The sequence below is a fragment of the Myotis davidii genome, unplaced genomic scaffold (genome assembly GCF_000327345.1).
Source record: "Myotis davidii unplaced genomic scaffold, ASM32734v1 scaffold1277, whole genome shotgun sequence".
NCBI lineage: Eukaryota > Metazoa > Chordata > Mammalia > Chiroptera > Vespertilionidae > Myotis > Myotis davidii.
This window is the reverse complement of record NW_006290682.1, coordinates 450,593-455,872: the sequence shown is the minus strand read 5'-3', so window position 1 is coordinate 455,872 and position 5,280 is coordinate 450,593. Positions and strand designations below refer to the sequence as shown.

The 5,280-nt window shown below is 44.6% G+C and overlaps 1 protein-coding gene across 1 annotated transcript in view; it reads left to right on the top strand.

The window, feature by feature from the left end:
• The first annotated feature begins 3,186 nt into the window (after positions 1 to 3,186).
• Positions 3,187 to 5,280, top strand: part of LOC102751423 (ribose-phosphate pyrophosphokinase 2) — a 17,004-nt gene continuing 14,910 nt past the window's right edge. The window contains exons 1-2 of the mRNA XM_015563956.1: positions 3,187 to 3,332; positions 4,209 to 4,333. The gene's annotated coding sequence lies outside the window, so the exon portion shown is untranslated. The remainder of the gene's footprint in view (positions 3,333 to 4,208; positions 4,334 to 5,280) is intronic.

The window sequence follows — 5,280 nt, the reverse complement described above, 5'->3', positions numbered from 1 at the left end:
GTAGGAGAGCATTTTCTTTTTGGTGACTGTACTGTTGAAATGTCAGAGTCATTTTTCTTTTTATTGGCTGTAAAGTCAGTTCACGTGTAAGTCGTTTTTCCTGCGAGATTCAGTTGGGTATGAGGCCAGATTATGAAAAGCAGCGCAAGAGCCAAATTCATCAGCGAGGTCGTGTGGGTTGGATCTCAGAAGTAACTAATGCGCGATGCCACTGAGCGAGATGAATGGAGGAGTCCTTTGGCCGCTTATAAAATGACCCCAAATGGAAGCGCCCCAAATGGACTAGTGTTGCGGGTCAGAAGCTATTATAATGAAGTCCCAGTGATCAATTGACCCTTTTAAATATCCCGAGATTTTATTAAGCAATAATTTTCACAGTCAGTGAGGCTAATGGGGAAGACTTGGAAGCGTGGTGTTATAGAGATTCCACTATGAAGTATTTATCAAAAATACATATCGGCCCTGACCGGTGTGGCTCAGTGGGTAGAGCATCTGCCTGCGGACTGAAGGGTCCCGGGTTCGATTCTGGTCAAGGGCATGTACCTTGGTTGTGGGCACATCCCTGGTAGGGGGTGTGCAGGAGGCAGCTGATCGATGTTTCTAACTATCCTTCTCCCTTCCTCTCTGTAAAAATCAATAAAATATATATATTAAAAAAAACCCAACATATCGTATGCAAGGTACAGAGCTATGTACGGTAGGTAATGTGAAAATCTCCAAAACCGGTTCTTTGTCCTTGGGGACCGCATAGACAGAGAACTCTGACATCCGTATACATGACATCCTCTCATGTCAGTCTTTCAGCAGGCGGTCCAAATGCTGGGGGCCAGATGCACAGCTGGTGCCCTGTCCCTTTATTTGTTTATTTTTTAGAAAAGATATATTGATTAATTTTATTTTTTATTTTATTTTATTTTAGAGAGAGTGGAAGGATGGGGGAGAGACAGTGAGAGAGAAACATTGATGTGAGAGACACATGGATTGGTTGCCTCCCATACTCGCCCCGACCAGGGCCGGGGATTGAGCCTGCAATCAAGGTACATGCCCTTGACTGGAATCGAACCCAGGACCCTTCAGTCTGCAGGCTTATGTAAATATCTGATATGCAGGCTGGATTTTCATGGTTACAAGTTGAACATAATGAAAGCAGAGTGATTCATCACAAAAACAATATGTAATTATATATGTGTTTTCCGATGGTCTTAGGCGACCCCTGTGAAAGGGTCGTTCAACCCCCAAAGGGGTCGCAACCCACAGGTTGAGAACCGCTGCTTTAGAAGGGACAGATCATTTCTTTCCGGCGTCCTCAGAGCGCCTCACAGGGGATTTGAACCAGATCTGAAGATGAAACAGATGGGCTCAGCAGAGATGGGGTGGAGTGGAGGGGTGGCAGGTGTGCGGGTGTAGACAATACAGAAGTGGCCTCCAGAGGGAGAGCAGGCCGGGGGCACAGTGCAGGGGGCACCCAAGTGGCAGAGGCACGTGTGTGGAGGGCCAGCTCTTAGGAGCGAGAGCCAGGCTGACTGTGGAACAGAACAGGGGAGTAAACAGTGAAGACTGGAATGATAATATGTAGTTAGTTGAAAACGTTGAAAAATGTTAAAAAATGGCAAAAAGATTTTCCCATAATCTCACTATCTAGAAGCGTCTCCTATTAATATGTTGGCGCACATTCTCCAAGTCTTTGTGTGTAAAAAAATGTGTGTATATATATTTGTATATATATTTATATTATTTTAAAGTAATGTTCCTTTTTCTAAAGAAAAGGATGGTGTATTAGAGAAAATACAAATTATCTGTTAACATTGTGATGTAATTCCTGTCTGCATGTTTTTGCATGAATATACTCTGTGTGTGTGAGTCTGTGTGTGTGTGTGTGTGTGTGTGTGTGTTTGTGTGTTTAACAGGGATCATTGGTTTTTTTTTACTCTTGTGAAGTCTTTTTCAGCTTTATTAAAATATAAATGCCATATAACAGTGTGTCAGTTTGAATGAAATCTTATAAGCTTATGTTTTCTTTTTCATGGCTGGTAATAGAAATACTATTGTTTACAGCAAAACGCTGGACTTTTTTTTCTAGGTCTAATCACGTCTGTTTAGTCTCTTGGATTTTTTTTATGTGGACAGAGTGATTGTCCATAGTTTATGACGTGGCCGCTGAAGCTCTGGAGAAGTCGGGTCACTTTAAGGATACACAGTCCGTAAACCACAATGTATCTGCTTCTCTACATGTTGCATTACTAATCATCTTGAGAGGTTCTGTCATCTGCCTGTTTTCTGTTTAATTTGTAACATTAAACATTAGCTCCCAGCGACAGAACATAAACTTCTTTAGGGGGTGGCCTTGGCCTTCAGGGCTGTGCAGGGAGTCGCCCTGCCTCCCCGGCTGGCCAGCGTTTACACTCCCCTGGGCCACTGCCTGTGACCACATTGGACTTCGTTCAGTTCCTGGATGTGATCTGTGAGCCTGGGTGATGTCACACAGGCTGCTCCTCCTGGAACATGCGTCTCCCTGCCTCTGCCAGCCTTAAAGCGGCTTCCTCGGAGGGCCTCTGACAACCAGCCTCCTTGAACTTGATGTCCTTCACGCTGGTGTCGCTCTGGGTACCTGTTCTACACACTTGTCACGATTTGAATTATTCCAATTATGCTATCGCACTGCACAGTTTAATTATTGGCTTCTTTGACATTTAAAAAATATTTTTATTGATTTTAGAGAGGAAGCGAGAGGGAGGGAGAGAGAGAGACATCAATGATGAGAATCATGAGTCCGCTGCTTCCTGCACACACACCCCTGGGGATTGAGCCCACAACCCGGGCCTGTGCCCTGAACAGGAATTGAACCGTGGCCTCCTGGTTCACAGGTTGACCTTCAACCACAAAGCTATGCCAGCTGGGTGACATTTGCTCTCTATACCCCGTGTCAAGCACATGGTTTCACAACAGTATATGAAAATAGTAAATATTTGGTGAACTGAATGGAATGAATACTTTTTGTTGTTATAACATGTAGCTTTCTTCATTATTATTAACGGAATAATTTAATAGTTTCAAACTGTGGTTAATTTTCTTTATTACCATGTTATAAATCAGCTGTGAGTTAGCCTTCTCATGGAAACCTTGTGGGAGGAGTCTGAAGGTAGGCGTCTCTTTTCCTGTTATAACGTCCATGTCTTTATATTTCAGAGTCGTGCTCCGATTTCTGCGAAACTTGTGGCCAATATGCTGTCAGTCGCTGGCGCAGACCACATCATCACCATGGACCTGCATGCTTCTCAGATCCAGGTTCTGGCACTTTCTTTCTTGCCTTTGGTTGTCATTGGGGGCTTAAGGCAAGTGCTTAAATCCTAACTGTTAAAGTAACTAATTTCTGAAGGAGGTAACGTGACTCGTGTTGGAGTTTGTCTATGGTGACTCTCTCCGCTTTTCATCTGTACTGAATTGGAAATAGAATTTCATGCTGATATGGCTGTCTCCAGCACCCCTGTGTCTCCAGTTCGTTCTGGAGGAGTGGGAATGTCTTCCGGGTAGTAAATGCTCTAATTCCATCTCAACTCCGGGGAAATCATTAGAATGGCAGAGCTGTAATGTGTGTTTGTTAACCTCTTCATAGCTTAGTTCCTTCATCTAGCAAAGCGGCCCACGTGTCCGGTGCCTGCTCTGTGATAATAATGAGTGTGACGTATGTGTAGCTTATCAGAAGGAACTTAAGAAGCAACAAACCTCCCCCACTGTGCTGCACCTGTTCTGTATTCCTGAGAATATAGGCGATCAGAAGGGGATAGAAGTGTCCCCCACAGGAAACAGATGGGACTGAAATATGCTCCTGGAACATAAGTGTCTTTGGATTTAATTCTGTTAAAATGAAGAAAAGGGAGTCTGTTGATAAGGCTTCCTTTGGATAAAAAATTTAAGTTTTAGCCCTAGCCGGTTTGGCTCAGTGGATATCGAGCATCGGCCTGCGGACTGAAGGGTCCCAGGTTCGATTCCGACCAAGAGCACATGCCTGGGTTGCGGGCTCGATCCCCAGTAGGGGGCGTGCAGGAGGCAGCCGATCTGTGATTCTCTCTCATCATTGATGTTTCTCTCCCTCTCCCTCTCCCTTCCTCTCTGAAATCAATAATAAATATATTTTGAAAACTTCAACTCTTATTTAATGAAGATCATCTTTTCAAAAGGCACGGCCCTGACACTCACTTCTCCCGCAGGGCTTCTTTGACATTCCTGTGGATAACTTGTATGCGGAGCCCGCGGTCCTGCAGTGGATTCGGGAGAACATTGTCGATTGGAGGAACTGCATCATCGTGTCCCCGGATGCGGGCGGAGCCAAAAGGTAGGCACGGGCCGCAGCACGCAGGTGTCTGCGTTCTCCGATGGCTTCTCCCTGTTCCTGTGCCTCAGCTAAGGAAGCGTGTTCGAAATGACTTAACAGAGGGTGTCCCAAAATTCACGCAAGAAGTAATTTTGATAGAAAACACAGGTTTATAATTAAAAATTGTAAATCTCTTATTGATTCATAAAGGATACAGTATAGGGTTATGTATGGAATAGCACATCGGGTAAATGGCCTCCGCGGCTTTGCTGGCACAGACGCAAAGCTGTGGCCTTCATTGGTCTTCATTGTCCCTGCTCCTGGGCCATCATTGGTACTTGGTGATGCTTGTCAAATTGAAGGGATTGAAATCAAAGGGCAACAGATATTAGAATCTGATTCAATAAACCAAGTCAAATTAGGCTTTTATTTTTTGTTGTTGTTGTTAATGCTCACGCAAAATTCAAATCTTGCGTGAATTTTGGGGCACCCTATACTTCATTTTGCAAATGAGCAGGTAAGGAGCAGCAGGCTTCGCCTCCGGAGCAGAGCGCTGTCCTCTTTGTCAACATTTCATCACTCGTGAGAGAAACGAAATTCATACACTTGTATTTGTTTTCGGCAAAGAGTAGGTCTTGAGTTTTTAATAAGGTGGTTTTTTTTCTGATTATAAAAGCAATAGCCTAGCCCTAGCTGGTTTGGCTCAGTGGATAAAGCGTCGGCCTGCAGACTGAAAGGTCCTGGGTTCGATTCTGGTCAAGAGCACATGCCTGGGTTGCAGGCTTGATCCCCAGTGTGGGGAGCTCAGGAGGCAGCCAATGATTCTCTCTCATCATTGATGTTTCTGTCTCTCGCTCTCCCTTCCTCTCTGAAAGCAATAAAAGTATATAGATATATAAAAAAAGATGGGTGGACAGTTGCCACTTGGCCCCGAAGATGCCCAAGGCTGGCATGGCAGGTGTCGGAAC